Source organism: Camelus dromedarius, chromosome 20 (genome assembly GCF_036321535.1).
Source record: "Camelus dromedarius isolate mCamDro1 chromosome 20, mCamDro1.pat, whole genome shotgun sequence".
NCBI classification, from domain to species: Eukaryota; Metazoa; Chordata; class Mammalia; order Artiodactyla; family Camelidae; genus Camelus; species Camelus dromedarius.
Genome location: NC_087455.1, coordinates 16,818,971 through 16,837,900, shown reverse-complemented (window position 1 = coordinate 16,837,900; position 18,930 = coordinate 16,818,971). Strand labels below are relative to the sequence as shown.

Genomic DNA, 18,930 nt, shown 5'->3' with positions numbered 1-18,930 from the left:
ATGCTAAGCGTGTGCTCTACTACTTGCTCCTCCACTACCCTCCCCCTGGTAACCTGTTACTGGTCTCAATGTCAGCCCATAACAGGCTTCATGAGGTGGGATCTCATTGCCTGAGTTGATGAGGTTTGGCCTTTAGGTTTATGGGGATGGGTTCTTCCTGAGTGAGGAGGTTAGCAGCCTATAATAACCCCATTTCCTCCGTCTGTCCTCCACTTGGAAGTTTGCCATAAACAAATTTTCTCTTCTTCAGCTTTTCCAATGTAAAGATTTTATTTTGGTGTTGAAGATAGACAAGGTTTATGGAAAAAAAAAAAACCCTATTTTTCATTTGTTCAGAGAAAGCTTTTGTTTTCAAACAAGTGTCACCTGATTATTTAGCCTCAGAGCACAGGGTGGTCCATCCTGAAATGTCAGCGCCACGCCAGCAGATGGCAGTCACACCACGCTGCGCTTTGGCATCAGCCGAAGCTTTAGAACATCCTGAGTTTGTCCTGTTCACAGAGCGAGGGTCTGACCTTGGCGGGAGGGGTAACTTGTATGGGGACTAATTCCAGGGAATCCACTACATAAATCTATAAATGTGGCCTTGAATCTGAAGATATACTTAGTTGGAAAAGGAAACACAACTGAGTAAAAAAAAAAAAAATTCTCCTTCAATAAATCTGTCAAAATGAGCTATGAGGTTGAACATCCCAAGGTCCTGGACTTATTCTGGGCCTTGTTTTACTGTTACTTGGATCAATATCATCATAGTCGAGGAGCTGGCATGAAAACATAATGGCTAAGAGAATAAGGCTGGAAATAACTGCAAGAATATTTTATTTTCAGGAGGATTAACAGAGCTCTGGGTGGCTGGACAGGGTAAGGAAAACAGAATAAACTTGGAAATGAAATTAGAAACCTTAGAACTTTTAGAACTTTCTTCCATAGAGAAGGTATTTCCAGAAGAATTCTTTATTGGAAGAATACTGTTTTTTCTCCAGCTAGAAGGGAGACGTTACACATATAGCTATCATACAGGCTTCAAATTCATCATGCTTTCCTGAATTCCTGCCACCACAACCCAGTTGGTTTGGGTCACTCTTCCATTCCTGTTGGTTAAGTGGTTGCTTTGCTTTTTGTAGAAGGTGTGCCGGCTTTGGGATAGAGGTTACACAGCGTTAAGAGGACGTTCCTGTTTCTCTGCCCACAATATGGTTTCTGTGTCTGAGCAGAAGGCACTTTTTATCTGTGTTTATGTTTGGTTTGGTTTTTTGGGGGTGGAGGGGGGTGCTGTCTCATCAGGAATAGCGTAGGAACAGAGCTCTGTTTAAGGGAAGTGGCCACACCCATTGTGAGGGAGAAGCCTTGAATCTCTTGAAAATGGACCACATAGGTCTACATACTCCAGAATTTCTGCAAATGTTTCTTTTCCCAGAGAGCTATTGAAGCCAAGACTCTTGTTTTTCTGATACAACTTTTTAAGGAGATGCTAGGATACCCAGTAACAGAACTATTGACAAATGGTGATTGAAGTTCAACCTCAGACATCAGTAGAGGCATCAGCAGCCTCCTGGCTCTGTTGCCCTTCCTAAGTTTGTTGAGGGTTTGCTAATTTTCCATTTCAGTAAGTGGATAGTTCCATGATCATCTGCCTGTATTTGAGCAGGGATCTAGATGGCTGTCCACTTGAGCTACCGACTGTCAGCGTCATATCACCTGTAAAGAGTTTAGAAACATGGCCACGCTGACTAAAACTGATTGACTTTTAAATCACCACCAGGCCCAGCAATTCTTAAGCGCTGTCAATGGAAAAAGAATCTTTTTCTGGTTTACTTTTCAAGCATTTGCCATGATTGCTGCTGAGTTTCAATAACACATATTTATGCTTCAAATTAGCACATTCAGATCACCTCTTTAATAAAAATTGGGTTGCATATGAAAGTTAATTCGGAGAATTCCCAGCTATGCAGTTGCCTTCTGATACATGTGGACTCAGCTACCAAGTTCATTTCTAGAAGAAGTTCCTAATGGTCCATGATCCTTGAAGCTTGCTTCCGGTGCAGTTTGCATTCCCAGCTCCCATGATGCTATATATTCCTGCATTTAGACAGTACATTTGAAATAAAAAAACGTAGCTGTGTGTGATTTTTCTTTCCTGAATTGTGTATTTTCTGGTGTGAAGAAACCAGACATAAAAATATTTGCAAACAGCCAGAATCAATTTAATGATCCAGTGAAAACAGCAAGCTTCAAACTTGTTCCCTGAAGATTGGTGTGCAAAAATGGTGGGAAAGCTACTTACCATGCAAAATGTAAGGAATTTGGACATTTACATAGAAAATGAATCAAATTCGATGAAAAGTACCCAGAGAAGTAACAGAAGGTGCTTATTTTACATTGTCGGGGAAATAAAAAGGCAGTATTTAAATGTCCTGATCATTTTTACCAAGACCTAGACATTAGCTCTAAAGCAGAAGAAAAGCTTAGATGTTTTTTCACTAAATGTAATAGGAAAGTAAGATGAGAGCGCGATGGAAGTATTTTAGTGGAACTTTTACGACTATGAAAAAATTTGGAATAATTTGAATTGATACCAAAGAAATCAAGACATAGACAGTATGCATTTTCTGAAATTTATTTTGAAATGGGATTTTTATGAAATGCTGCCCAGTTTTAGATTGTTTTCTTAGCTGTTTGTATGTCTCTTCCTTCATGTGAAAGAAACTTTATGACATTGAAATTGATAAAAAAAAAAGTGTTCTTCCATCAACTGTCAATGAACACAGATTGACCAAAAAAAGGCCTATATTGTCTGTTGAACACAAATATGTGAAAAAAATAATTTTGACAAAATCATTGACAGATTTCCAGAGCATTAAATCTAGAAAAGTAGGAATTTTATTACTACAGTAGAAAAAGAACTATGGTTTTTTCCCTTTAAAAAATATAGCAATGCAATGATTGATCCGTTGTTTATTTTCTTAATGGTGTCATATTTATTTCATTTTTTTCTGAAGAAGATTTGAGATGCAATATAACTGTAGTATAAGCCCTGACGGTTGGCTTGTTTTCTTGTGATGCAAGTGCCTGGCTTAAGCTTTCAGTGGTGAGGCATCCACTTCAAAGGGGCATGTGCTTCAAAGCTGGCTGTCCCAAATAAACACATGGACAGCAGCCACACAACTGGACAGAGAGCCAGGCCTCCGCCCCAAACTGAGGCTCCTTTGTTTAGACATCCTGGTTGATTTCAGTAATGGACCATTGGGGCCACTTGTTTCTTCTTTTCTTGTGCTTAAATTTTCAGCTTTTATGTTTCAAATTCACCCATAGAGAGTTGCGCCCATGAAACCCTAGCCCCACCCCCCCAGGACCTCCAATAAAAGCCGACTCCCAGACCGCATTTGCTCTCACCCTCTTCTTCTCCCTCTCCCCTCTCCCCTCCCTCCTCATTCTGTTTCTCTCTCTCTGTCTCCCCACGACCTCACTCTGTGGCCCCAGGTGTGCCATGTGGTCCAGGACCTCTGAGTAATAAACCCCCCCCTTTTTTTTTCCAGTTTCCTTATGGTTATTACTGAGGGCGTCTTGCAGTCTTAATAAGAACCATAAGAGCTAGTCCAACCACTATATTGGTTATGGATAGGCTGAAACCGTCCCAAAACAATATAAAAAGTTCTATAAAATTAAAAAAAATTCATTCTGCTTCTATTTTTCTAATCATTACTGTTTTTATTTCATTTTGTGTTGTGTCACTCAAAATAATTTTCTTCTATCAAGGAAGAGGGTGTTAAAAATTATGCCCTCTGGATGTCAAATACGCTAGGTGGAACATGCTGGCCTTTCACCATGTTTATTGGTCACAGTGGGCTGTGCTGTAGGAACAAAGAAACTCTGAAATCTCAGTGGCTTAAGCCAATTAAAATTTGTGGCTTCCCAGCACAAAGTCAAATATGCAAGTTCCCAATGGGATGACAATTCTTAGTGGTTTTCTGCAGGCGGAGACTTAGGGATGCACCATCCTGAGCCTCTCCCATGTTGTTGCTTCAGAGTTGCTCTGGTCCCGTCCAGCTAGCTGATGGGGAAGGGGATAAGGGGCATGAGAAAATGCTGAAGATTAGTCAAGCTATTTTATGGGCAGGACTGGAAATAGCACACATCACTCCCACCCACATTCAGTTGGCCAAATCCAGCCATCTGGTACCAACCTGACTACAAAGAAGCCTGGGAAATATAGCCTTCCTGTGTGACTTGGAAGAGGGGTCAGAATTGGCGAGCCTCTAGTCAGTTCTGTCACTCCATCTGTGTTCAAGCTGGTATTTCTGCATCTTTCAGCCATTGCCATAGCTTGTTAAATGGTGTCTTTGCAATCTCTCCCCGTTCCCAACCACGCAGTAGATTACTGCTAACAATCAAGGGTTTTCAAACCAAACACGTGAACTGCTCTTTTTTCAAATAAAGTGTTCTATGCAAACCAAGATATTAAAAATAGATACATAGCTGTTCCAGTTGAAGTAGGAGTAAGCAGTTAGAAACATTATTTAATTGATCTTTTTATTGGCTGACACATGCTTCCCCTCCACCCTACCCCAGCCATTCCTGGGACCCTAAGTCACCTCTGTGAAGTTCTAGGCTTGATGAAGAGAAGTGGAAAACCACTGCAACAGGCAAAGTGGGACCATTGACGTTTCAGAACTGGGAGTGTTGTTTAAAGAGGTTACAGTTCAGATTCTGGCATGTCAGGTTGCCACAGCCTACCAGATATTTGGAACTTTATCCTACTCAACTCGATTAGTGTTCCTACAAAGTTTCCTATTCATTTCAACCTTTACATCCATATGTGCAACCTTTTAACATGGTTTTTAATGTTGAACTTTCATGTATTCAACACTGAGTGCCAGGCACCGCTAAACTATGGTAGAGACTCTGATATCAAGGGAAAGAGGTCTTCTATTATAAAAGCAAATGAAAAACTCTAAATACAAAGTTGAATATATGATGTGATACTAATAATATAGAAAGAAGTTCTTTCTCTATAGGTAAAGATATATGTTGAGTCACTTGTTTATTTATTTAACCCCTGGGGTGGGCTCACGTCTTGTTAAGAGCAGTCAAGCCGAAAGGATGCCTTACTTTCCTGGAACCCAAGCCAATCTGCAAAAGCCACTGTACCAGGGGAAGGAGCTTTGTCTTAGTTCTGGAATTTCCTCCTCTGCGAGGAAGGCCACTGAATACAGCAGGCATGACCCCTGGGATGTTAGAATATGTAGTTTATTTGGGCTGGCTGACCAAGGCAGACCTCTGTACTGCACATGCAGGCTGGAAGTCTGTCTTATTTATAAGCCAAGATTAAACCTCTGTGATCTTACATTTGTGTGCCCTTCAACATCTCTCCCAAACCTCCCTCCAATACCACTGGGCAGGATCAGCTAAAGCATGGTCTGTTCCACTCAATTTACTTTCCGCTTCACAGGCATGGGGCTTTTCTCCTGACGATGCCATTGACCTCGGCAGAGGTTTGTAACCAGGCTGCTAGTTGTGGAGCAAACAGTTTCACCTTTTCAGAGACCTTCGTTCGCTCCATTTGGCCTGGACCCAAAACATTCCTATCTTATCTCATGCTTAGGATTCCAGGAATGTAAACATAGCTCCCCAAAGCATTTACAGACATCACAGTGAAAGTATTTCCAATCTTGCACTTTTATGTACTTGAAATTATTCTGCCCTGGAACGAGTCTGAACTTGCTAATTCAATTATTACATATATTTTTGATCACTTTATATACATTAAGTGCCAGCTCTCCACAGTTTTCAGAATAAGGTATGGGCAGAGCATCCTTGTGTAAACATAACTTTTATCACAAGCTTTTTTCCTACATATGATAGCATCATATAATTTTTTTCCTTTAGTCTATTAATGTGGAAAATAACATTGATTTTCAACACATTAAAGTAAGCTTACATTCCTGGAATAAACTCAACTTTTTTGTATCATCTTTATAGATATGTCATTTGAACTACTTAAATAAGTGAAATGACCAAATTTATTTATTTTTACTGTAATGTTCTGTTTGTTATCAAGTTTATGCTGTTGCATGAAATGAATTGGGAAGTGTTTTCTTGCTTTCCTGTCCTCTGCAAGATTTTTGTGTCAGATTGGTCTAATTCCCTGCTTAAATGTTTGATGTAATTCTCGATGATTCCACTCATACCTGCAGTCTTTTTGGTTTGGTGTGGAAAGATTTTAATTATGGTTTCAATTTCTTTAACAGATATAAAATTATTCTGATCTTTGTCAGATAGAAAATATTTGGGACATACTAAAAAATTATCTGTTGTTTATCTGAAATTCAGATTTAATCACATCCTGAATTTTGCTGGCAAACCTATAATGTCCTCATTATATTTTCAATGTCTGAACGAGTAATGATTGTTCGCTTTCATCCCTATTAGCAATTATTCGTTCCTTTTCTCTCTCTTTTTTCTTGGTTAGTCTCACTAGGGGTTTATCAATTTAATTTGTCTTTCCAAAGAACTAACCTTTTGGTTGTTTATTGTCTTTACTGTATGTTTTCATTTCCATTAATTTCTACTCCCATTTATTTTTTCCTTTCTCTTGTTTCGAATTTAGTTTGCACCTCTAACTTCTGGAGATGATAGTTTGATCTTTGATTTTAAGCTTTTTTTCCCCCCTTTTCTATTATAGGAATATAAATTTCCCTCTGTGTATGATTTTAAATTAGTTCCCAGAGAGTCAGTCTCAGAAGCTTGATTTTATTTTGCAGGTGATAAGGAACCACTAGCTTTATGCACAGGAATGACAATTTTATATTTGCTTTTTTGGTGCATGCCATCTGCTGTGTTCTGAAAGATGTAATTGAGGGAGACAGAAGACTAGAAGTGGAAGGGTATTGGCTGAGGATAGAATATTTAGGGGTGGCCTTCAGGAAAGGGGCAGTCAGAGGACACAGAGTCATCATCATTAGAGGGAGGGGACAGTCAGAGACACAAAGCCCCTGGTTCATCCTGGGTTACAGTGTTGAGGCCACAGAGACTAGGTAGAAGAAATTTCTCCCAAGTTCCTCATTTTACAGTCATTTCTACTTAAGATTTTCCACTAGATTTTGCATATATGCATATATGTATATATATGTGTGTGTGTGTGTATACATATATAGCGTATTAGAATATAACAAAATCTCTAAAACAAAGAACACATTTAGGAACTGTTACACAAGGTTATACAGCACGCCAGCACATTGGCTTCCCAGACATAGCTAAGCTTCACCTACAACCCTTCTGTTGACCCAGACTCTCCAGGATAGAGCTTCAACATTGGCCATTCTGCAGTTTTCCTAGGTTGGCCCTCCCCTGGCCTATCATTTTGTCTTTGCTTTCTGATTTAATCAGGCATGTGCTATGCAAAATGCTTTTAGCAACTTGGTGAAAGATAGCTTATAAGTATGTAACAGTTTTTACTTTAGTTGTAGAAGTCTGAAGATAAAGTGTCTTACCTAATTTAAAAGAGAATAGTTGCATTGAACTTAAAGCAAGTCAGATTCTGTATTGATCTTTGTCACTGGAAGAGAAAAAGATTGACTAGGAGTAAAACTTTAATGGCTTGTTTGGGGGTAAAACATTCCATTTTTACCTGGGACAGACTAACTTGTTTTTTCTCACAAAGTGCATAATGGCTAGATGTATCTTTTTTGAATAGCTGTCTTTAGAAACCAGCAGAGTTTGAGATATTAAGAGGAGTAGGACCTACTGAATCTCCAAGAATGACCTGAGATTTATAAATAAGCTGTTGTCCTACCAAATTCCACTGTCTAAAGTTCTTGCCACTGTCTCCCTTTTGGCACGTTGGAAAGAAGCCCATGATTCATTTCCTTTTTCCAGTTGGTTCTTGAGACTCGCCATGTGCAGGGTTGCTCAGCTGACATGTCTGTGGGAAGGGGGAAAGTGTCTTTTTCAAAGGAATCAATTTTTGTGGTTACAGATTTGGGGTTTGGGCAGGACATTGGCCAGTTCCTTCTGAAATGTGAAACTTCCTTGAAGTTCTCACCATCATGTTAATTCATAAGAAGTTGAGATCTTTAAAAAGCTGTGCTCCCCCCAAAATAAATAAATAACTTTTCAAGCCACATAACACCATGCTGTGTACACACACTATATGACACATAATGGTTCAAGTTTTAATGACAGGGAGTAGCTTCCTTAGATTTAACGCTAAGATGTGGGTTTGGTTGTGGTTACAGGGTAAAGAAATAGATGCTTTCCTTGTCCATAATCAGTTGCAGCTCTTTATTATGTTTAGAAACAAACCTGCGACTACCTATGTATCTCATCCAGAAACACCCCCATAGATACACCTAGAGTAATGTTCAAACAAATGCCTGGTCACCCCATGGCCCAGTCAAACTCACATATAGAATTAATCATCACAGCTGTTATAATCACTGTAATACTGGAGCTGGGTGAGAAGTCACCTTGTGTAGTTGAACTTGTGTGAGGTTTTAAGCCAATAGTCTTCCATTTAAATCCCATTACTGTCCTGTACTATCTGCAAAACCTTGGTCAAGTTGTTTAAAATCTCTGTTAACCTGTATACATCAAATCGGAACAGTTTTCTTCAAGGCTGCTTGGCAATAATGCCATCCTGCCTCTTTCAAACCCTTCTTTAAAGCCATATCCATGTTTTGTAAAATGTCCACCTCTGTCTTCACCCTCCAAGAAAGGTCATTGGTGGTATTGTCAACACACTTTAACCTGTGTAAAAATGCTACGATACGTCTTGAAAGATGGCCCTTTTCCTTCCACCCAGACCCTTTGTTTTAGATGTTTCACTATAGTAGACACAAGACCACATAGACCTACTGTAGGCTTATCACTCATCTAATATTTTTACTAGAAAAATTTTTCATATTGTAGGTCTGCTAAGGAGACGGACACTCTCAGATGTCATTAATGAGGGTGGGAATGGTGCTAACCAATATTTTCCAGAAAAATAATGTAACTATTCTTTGACCTAGGCAGTCTCACTTTGGGAAATATATCCTACAGATAGAAATAGCTACTAAAATGCAAAGCTAGTTAATGATGTTTCCTGTATTGTTATTTGTAGTGGCAACAGAACTGGAAACAGACTGAATATCAATCAATAAGAGGGAAGTTGACTAAATTGTAATACTTCATGATATAGAATATAATGACCAGAGGAATATCCATGACATAGTATTAAGAACAAAAGCAAGCAAGGAATCCATATGCATAAGATGATCCCATGTTTGGAACATAATGAAAATATTTTATTTTAATACCTGTGTGAACATATATATTTATTTTGAATATGTATTTTTTTGGATGATAGAGAAAGGGATGGAAGGATTCCTACCAAACTGGTGACATTGGTTACTTCAGGGTTGGTGGAGTAGCAATGAGGTAGAGTGAAAATTGTTAATTTCTTCCCTATATATTTGCGTTCTTAGGTTTGATGATTAGAACAAGTTTGCATTCCTTTTTCAGTTAAAAAAATAAACCCCATAAATGAAAAGAAAAATAAAGCTTTCACTATTATCTCATGAAATTATAAACCATCTACTTGGGAAAAAGCTATTATGGACACAATGAGGAATGAAACGGTAATTAGCAAGACTTGGATGAATAATCTTAACTTTGGAGTCAAAGGATGCCGACAGTGATTGGGCTCCATGACGGAAGCTGGTATTGCTCCCTGCCTTTAAATGTAGTCACTCCTAGAGGGTCTTCTGGACCCTCACCTGTGCTTTTGATCTTGGTTACCATGCAGGGTGACATTTCAGAAGCTTCACACGTTGGCGGAGATTAATTTTTTAATTTTATTTAATCAACATTTATTCAGTGAAATTAATAATAATTAATATTATTAACCAGCTTAAAGAGAAGGACATGAAGGAAGGGTATTCAGACATCTAAGTTATTATAGGTTATACTAGGTGGTAGTCAAGGAGAAAAGTATTGGAAAGATCCCACAATTACAGGAACGCCCCATCCTGGTGGAATTCTTCTCTAGGGAGTGTGTTGGAGGAGGTATTGGAAGGATACAGGTGCTCTTAGAACAGAGGTAAAGGGGCAGGAGAGGCATGGAGAAGGATGATAGAGGTCCCCTAATCCTTGAGGGAGATCATCCACCTTAGGGAATGAGAACTTGAAGAGGGAAGAAGGGAAAGGGTAACAGAGGTGAGAGGGAAGTTGGTACAGGGGGTGCTTGGGCAGCCAAAAGACTGAGATGCTTTTTGGCAGGTGACAGATGAGCAAGAGCAAGATGAATGCTGGAAGGTGAGGAAAGGACAGAAGAGACATGGGTGGGGGTGTCATCCAAAACAAACAGACCGCATGTGAAGTTTGCCTGGCATTGGCCTTGCTTGTATTTAGTCTCATCCACCAGCCAAATGAATTCCTATGGGTAATTTATAAAGTGAGAAAGTATGAATTAACATCTTCATTTACATAGTCATTTTCCATAACCAAGATGTCTTCAGCATCCAAAAATTTTAATGTGTCTCCGGGTTCATAATAGCTTCAAATGATCTATTTGGACTTTTCCTTCTGCGATGTTTCATTCTCCTTTGGCAGAACAGAGCTTTTGAATGAAGGAAAAGACATACTGCTCATCAGAAAATCATAGTGAAAATATGGGGGACACAAGAAGTCTGTGTTGTAACAAGGATAAGAGACCAACAGGAGGACAAGAAAACCTAGTTGTGATTTGAGAAGTAGCTTTGGCATCTTATGTTAGCCATATAAATTCTTTAGATCTTTGTTATATCATATGTAAGATGAGGAAATCTATGATTTCTGTGGTCTTGTGATGCACAATTCTATTTAGGCAAAGGATTCTTTTGAAACTGATGAACATGGACAGAATTGTAGGGAGCCATGGGAAATGAAGTCATAGAAGGTCAGTAGCTAAGAGTTCAACTTTGGAGTCTCACTGACCTGGGTTCCAATTCTGTGTTTACCATACATTAGCAGGTGGACTTGGGAAAGTTTCTCTGTGCTTCTTCCCCCACAAATAAAACTAAGGGTAAGAACAGATCTCTAGCTATCAGCGTAGTCAGTGTTAAATGAGGTTATGTATGTTACATTGTTCACGATACCTGATAGCCTGAAAGTGCCAAGAATGTGGTAGAAAATAAAGTGAAACATTTCAGTTCATGTAAGAGCCATGCTTTCTTTTCTTTCCTTTTTTTAAGTAATGGTTTTTCCCTCAAGATGGAAAAAAAAAGAGTTGTGAGCATCTTGGCAATAAAAACATAAGTAAATATGGTAGTGATTTAGCAATACACAGTAAACAAACCATTTCGCAGCAGGAAGGAAGGAAGGAAGGAAGGAAGAATCAAGAGTTGAACAAACAGAAGAGGAATATTATTCAGACAGGGAAGTAGCCAGCTCAATGGCTAAAAATACCATGAGATTGTCAAAGAAAGTGAGTTGTTCCTTGGATCAGGAACCCTGTGATTTATAAAACCCAACACATTTCCCTTCATGTCTGTTCTGCAGTGACCTATGGTCTCTCCACTTGGTCTCAGTCCTTCCAGGACTATGCTGCTTTCCAAGTCCCATTGGGGCTACTGATTAAACTCTGTGTGAGTTTTTCTATGAGTATCATGAGTGAGAGAAATGATCTAGACCGTCATCATCACACCATCACACGAAGCCTGAAGTGCTAGCAACACCCACACCTTCATCGCCCTCTTGACCACAAGAAATTATTAAATCCTTCCATCTGCCATATTTAACTCACTGTGAGTGAAAGAAGTTTTCAGAAAGGGCAACAAACTTTGGGCATGGCAGTATGGGACCAACCACCCCATGTTTTGATCGAATCAGACAGGCAACCATTACTTACTCATTGTCTTCTCACTGTCTAATGTGCTGAAATAAGCCATGTTCCCTGCCTGAGATGAGCTTACAGTCCAGCAGTGACACACGGGAAATGGTGTTTGGAAGGAAAGAGTAACCTGTTAGTGACAAGTTGAGATTATTGGTATAAATTCCTATCTTCCAGAACTTCACAAGCTGATGAGAGGGACAGAAGTGGAAGGAGAATGATGCTATGATATACGGGTATTAAGCACTGATATAACTGGGCAGAATGGAGGAAATGGATATACAGAAGAAACCCACTGGAAAGTTACACTGCGTGTCTGTGGGAAGGTGGTTGAGGATGTCCCTCCGAGCTTGGAAATCTTATTGGAATATTGGGCAAAAAGATTGGGTACCAAGGTGCAGTTGGGGTTCTTTCTGCCTTTTCAACAATGGATTTTTATTTGCAATTAGTATGATAGGCCATGTGTTTGTTTTTTTTTTTTCCTGCTTTTGCCTACTCCTGATAAAGTTTTTGGTTAAAATTAGCATGGGTGAAATTATGAAGGCATAGGACATAGCACAAAAGCATCCAAAAAATTGTCTGAGCTCAAAATATATCTCAGAGAAATCCTATTCAGACTGGTGGTTTTTATTGTGGCATTATTCTGTCATCATTAATGCGGTCTTAGAGTAGCCAGTCTGGTCTTCTACCTTGACCTGGTGTCCCCTCAATCGTCACAAAGGATCATAGGCACAGAGTGGAGGCAGCTCCATGTCAGGGGCCCCAGGAGTGGTCACGTCTGGGCCATCACGTGTGGGAACACATGAGGAGCAGGGAGGAGAGGAAGCCCTGCCTTTTCGGGGAAGGGCACATTTGATCTTTCCCAACCACAGCAGAAGACAAGGCAGGTTTCCTGGAAGAAGCTCAGGGGAGGGAAAAGGAAAATTAGAAGTCTCATCTGAAAAGTTGGGGCTAACCTTGAATTCCTAATTGCCGCAGGTCTTTTCCAAGAAGCCTGTCTGTCTGTGGTGTACCAGCCTTCAGCTGGGTGGCTCCTGGATCACGTCTCCTTAGTCAACCCAGCTGATGGCACCAACACCATCAGTTTCCTTCCAGGAAAGTAGTACCCATCCTCTCTGGTTTTCTGTTGAGTTGGCCTGGCCCTACTTAAGAGGAAAATAATTGGTATTCTTTACTCCTGAGTCGGGCAGTAATTTCCCTTTGAGCCACCCTTCACATCAGGGCCAGCCCTCTGTGAAATTACGCACTAGACAGTTTGTTTTAAGCATTTCTTTTTTTTTTTCTCTCCTGGTGCCCATCACTCACCCTATCCATCTCCCCTTGGCCCAAATTTTTGGGACTCTCATGTTTTCCTGTGACTGTCAGGGATAACTGTGCCCTCATCACTGTGGTACCTGCACTCAGTCTGCAGACACTCCTTCCTTTTGGAATTAAGTTGCTTTGGAAGTTACCAGCCCTTTGTCTCATTCTACCATGTGGCAGACACTATGTCACACTATGCCATGGCTACCACAATGAACAAGACATGGTTCCTGTGCTTAGAGATCACACGGTTTCATTGGATATGCAGGAATATCCAGTATCTCACTAAGATGCAAAAGCATGAGACAGCAGAAAACACTGGAAGAAATGTCACTGCGGCAGAACACAGAGGGCCCTGAATACATTCTGGGATTTGTTCTGGACGCGCCACTAAGCACGTGTACTAGCAAGACAGGGATGACAGCTTTATCCTGAGGGCCGTGGGAAACCCAAAGGAAAGTTATGCAAGAATGTGTCAAGATCAGATTGGCAATTTAGAAAAGTCTCTTTTTTAGGTGAGTCAGGGAACAGGACTACCTAGTTTATGTCAGCAACCCAGATGAGAGATGGCGCAGCCTAGATGGAAGTAGTGCAAGTGTGGGTAGAGAAGAGGGGACAGACTTGAGAGATATTTAGGAAATGAAAATTGCACATTTTGGTGATTGCTTATGCCACTGTATGGGGAGATGGTGAGGGAGATGGAGGTCTCTAGGATGGCTCTAAGGATTCTAACAAAGGCTGGGGTGACTTCCCAGAGATGTTGGCAGAGACACGTACCAAGTGGCGTTGATGGAAGACCCTTATTTTGATGGTAGTGGGTGTAAATGAGGCTTAACCGAAGCTCAGAAATTCCATAATCAGCTCATGAGTTATTTTCGTACCCAAATGGCATCAAATTGGTTTTATTAAGTTAAAATAAATATCTCTTTTATTACAGTCTTAAAGGGTTTTGTTAATGCTGGCAGTTTTAGAGACCATGGTAAAGCCATTGAAGAACTATGCTTCTTTTTGGTTGGAGGGTGTGGTGGAGCAGGGTCTGGAGCTGCCTGGAATCAATTTGTATAATCTGGGCCTCTGCTCCCTGTGTTTCCATGTGCTCTTGTCCTCCCTGCACACTTAATTTTTCTCTCACTTAAAAAAAACCCACTAATTTCTCCCCCTTCTAGCCTTTAATTCCTTCTTTTATCCCTTCCTGTTCCAGCACGGCCAAAACCCTCTCCTTTGTACAAAAAGGGTGCACTGGCTACAGCATGAGAGACCTCCCGGTTCTGTGTCTTTGCAATATAAAAGGGAGAGAATGGAGATTTATTTCCCATAGACTCAGGATTCAGAAACTCTCTAATGCTGCGACAGAAGACCTTTTGGGAGAGAGGTGATTACTGAAATAAGTAAGCATTCCCAGGTCCTTGCTAGTTCCCAGACACATAAGCTTCATGGTGTTGATAGAGCTTAAGGAAGCAAGATACTTAGGAAAGAAGAAAAATGTTTTAATGTGTAAAAGCTCCATGTCCTCTGATTCCTTTGTTTCTATCAATGCAGCTCTTTTTTTTTTTTTAATGCAAATCCTTTTTTTCTCCCCTTTTTTTTTCTTAAGAGGGGAGGTAATTTTTTAAGGTTTATTTATTTGTTTATTTTTTTAAACAGGGGTACTGGGAATTGAACTCAGGACCTTGTGCTGAGCTATACCCTCCCGCCCATCAATGCAGCTCTTAAAAATATTCTTTCCTTTTCTCTCCTTGATCTCTGAGTATCAAGTGAAAGGCTTAAATTCCCCATTCCCCTACTCCTACAGTAGTCATGTTTTGTTAGGATGTGAGGGGAGAGAAAGAGCAATAGAATCTTCCCAGGAATCAAAAAAGGAATAGCAATGGGTATGTCTAGAAAAACGCTTAATAAATAACACGGAACCAAAAGTCTTGCCATTTCTGTAGCTCAAACGTAATAGACAAATACTTTCACCATTTGTGTGGTCAGGCATCTAGCTCCCCGGTGCCCCTCCTCCTGTGGCGGGAAAGAGCACATCCCCTTGTTATGCAATATGGACCTAGGAAGTGGTTTTAGATTGGTTTTGGCTTCTTTGAGATGGTTTTGGATAAGATTTTGTTATGAAAGCTAAACACAAGTTGTGATTGCATGCTCTAAGAATGTCCCCCATTCATTGGCTGTTCAGTCTCCTAAACCCACACTGAAATCCTGTAGTGCAATTGATGTCAGAGGCAATTTAGAAAGAAAAGAATAAGAGCTAGCTACTGAAAAATAAGAAAATGGCTTTGGGATTTGATTCTGTGGATGAGCAATGCAATTGCTATGATCATGGACAGTGCTCAGTTCTGCTTGGCAGAGGCACGTACCTCGGATGACTGTATCCAAGTGGCATGCCAGGACCCCTACAAGTTTAAGTGACATAATAGGGGGTAAGCATATAGGATTGGGAGGTCTCAAGACATTCCAACAGAGTTAAATGTAGGGGAGAGATGTCACATTTGCTAACTCCCATTTTCCATCCTAAATAGAGAAACAGTGAATCACTAGACTGTTATATAGAAATATGAAATTCATTAATGAATAATAGCTGAAAATTGAATGGAAGGAGGAGGAGGGTATATAGAGTTGAAAGAGAGATTTGTAGAAACTTTTTGTTCATCTTATATTCTACCAGAATTACCACAACAGTAAAATAATAAGACTGTGATTTTCCAGAGAACAATGACCGTATATTTTCAACTTTGTATCCTCAGCAACCAGCACAGTTCCTGGTATATAGTAGGTGCTCAATAAATGTCCGTTCACTGAATGGATATGCGATCAAATGCTTGTGTTCATGGAGAGAAGTCACATATCACATTCATAATATTCACATTATGATATGCACAGTAATATAATTTTCGTCAACTCATTATCTGTGACAAAAGATCAGTGAAGTTTTTCTCTAAAGGGCTAGATAGCCAAGCTTTTAACTTTTTCAGGCCAAGAGGTGAAATTGAGAATATTACATAGGTACTTCTATAACATGAGGGAGAACAAATTTTCACTACATTTACTAATGAAATGTAAAATGTAATAATAACTGAGTATACTTTTTTGTAATGGAGTGAGAAAAAAGGAATTCTTTGGGGGGATAAGATTTTATTTAATTGGATTTGATGTCCCCTATCATCAGAATATTTTGCAAATGTTCATCTGTTACTGATGTGTAATGAGATTTTAATTATTTCATTTAGGATTTGAATTTTACATAATTTTTGCCCATCACTAAATATTATTTGTCTTTGATTTTTTTTTCTGCTATTGAAAAGGGTAAAGGGCATTCTTAGCAATCCAGCCAGAGAAACACAAGTGGCCCATGGGCTGCACTTTGCTGACCCCGGATCTTTACCTACTTGCTTTGAAAAGCGTACAATGTGTGTATTTATTTGTTTTCAAACCTGTCATTGAAAGTTGAATTTGAAATTGTGCATCTAATTACATTATTTGCATTCTCTCATAGAGTAGAAAAGTACCTCCATGTGAGAGTTTTTCTTTGTTTTTTAGAAAAATACTTTCATGTGAGTACTGGTCTGAGAACCATACCAGAAACATTCACTTTGATATCCTTTTGGTTAACCTGAGAGCTTCCCTCCTAAACTGAGCACAATTCTTAACTAGACTGGGCTAGAGGACAAGGACTTCGCAAGAACTTCCTCTTCTGGGATAAAAATACAATGACAAGGACAGAACCCTAAGGAACTGCCAAGTCCTCTGAATGCCCAAATTTGAAGCTATTTTTTCATGTTGTCATTTTGGTCGGAAATGTTTGAAATGCTTCTGTGCCTTGTCCGCCTTGCTCCCCACTGTCACTTCCAGGCTGTCTGTCCTCCTTCCTCTCTCAAAACCCCAGATTCTTTGAAGTGCACATCATTGACTTCATTATCCATCACCGTTCCTTGTCACTCTCATGTCTGTATGTTCAAATGTCTTCTTCTCCTTCACTGTGTCCTCACCTCCTGGCCTCGTCTGTTTCCCTGTAAATCACCACCTAGGATGGTGGTGAAGGGCAGAGAATCTAGAATCAGACTGACTTGGTTCAAAGCCTGGCTCTATCACTTACTAGCTCTTCTCTGTCTCTTAAACTATGAAATGGGTGTGAAAATCGTACCTACCTTGTAAGGACATTATGAGGATTAAATGAGATTTTTAAAAATGATAAATACTAAGAACAGTGCTTGTCATATAGTGAACACTCAATATATTCAGAAGCTTTACCATCACTGGAAGGTATCTGGTGCTTGTTAGTATCGTTGACCCTCTGAATTAAGGACCTTTGGAGCAGCCCAGGGTCTAGACCTATTGATATCTGAGATAACTAGTCCCAAACTGTTTGAAATAATCTCAGTTGGGTCTCCGTGGCTTGCAGCAGGAAGAATAATGATCCAGACTTCTCTGTCCTTATTTATTTGATCTCTTGTATTTGGTGGCATTTATCATTGTCGACCTCTTTCTCCTTCCTGAAACACATTTTTCTTTAGGATTCTGTGACTCACAATCCTTCTGTTTTCCTGCTACCTAACACACTATACTTTGAGTGACTCACCGCCTACTCTTTCTTCACCATCATTCTAAATTTCAGTGTGACACAGGGCCCTACCTTTATCTTTCTTGGTGTCATGATCTACACTGTCTCCCTAGAGAATATACTCAATGCAATGGTGTCTATAAACTAAAGACTCTCACTTTTATATCTCCAGTCCCAATCCCCTTTCTGACTTGCAAATTCATATACCTAACTTCCTACATGACCTCTCCATTTGGGTGTCTAATAGACATACTGCTCATAACATGGACAAAACAGAAACATCTCCCCATCCACCTGCTATATCTGCTCTCCCGAAAGATTTTGCTGTTTCAGTAAATGTCATTACAGTGTAACTTGCCATACAGGCCCAAACTCTAGAATTTGGGAGTTGGATTATTTTATTTTCTTCACACTTTACATAAAAACATGTATGCTTTCTTGCCAAAACATGTCCTGAGTTCAGCCACTATTCACAAATCTTGCTGCTAAAACTTGAGTCTGAGCCTCCATTCCCTCTGGTCTGTTCTTCTACAGTGGTGTCCAGCCTCATGGGTCTCCAGGCCTTCACGTGGGCCCTTCCCTCCCATAATCCTTCCTCTAGAGTCATCATTCTAAAATGCAAACAAGATTGCATCACTTCCCAGGAAAAGCTATCCAATGAATTCCCATTAAAAATGCCAAACTCCTGGCTTTGCCTGCTAAGCCCTACAGGATCCAGATGGCACTCACCTCTCCAACCTCTTCTCATAGTTCTCAGCTACTGAGATCCAGCTACCCTTGCTTTCCTTCTGCCCTGTGAACAGGTCAGCCTTGTTCCCTTCTCAGAGTCTTTGCACTTGATCTTCTTCTCTTTGGAACAATCTTCCCATCCTTTTTCCCACTTCTCAACTCCTGCCGCACCCAGATTTCTGCATGGCTGCCTTTGACTTGTAGTTCAAGACCAAGTACACACATCTCCTCCTAAGAGAGATCTCCGATGACATTAAATAACCCAGCATCCACATTCAATCCCTGCTACCATTTTCCTATTTTAACTCCTCCATGGTATATAATAAAACATAAATTAACTGTCTATTTGTGTTACATAACATTTTGGCCTATTTTCCCAATGAAGATGAAGCTCTTCAGGTGGGGGACTCGCTTGTTTAACTGTATCCCTGGTGCCAGTTAATATCTGGAGTCTTGATGTCAGATTCAAGCCCTCACTCTTAGTTGCCAGGGCTCCAGC

General features: G+C 40.0%; 1 protein-coding gene across 5 annotated transcripts in view; it reads left to right on the top strand.

The window, feature by feature from the left end:
* Positions 1 to 18,930, top strand: part of COLEC10 (collectin subfamily member 10) — a 398,420-nt gene that overhangs the window by 92,954 nt on the left and 286,536 nt on the right. The gene's annotated exons all lie outside the window — the stretch shown is intronic.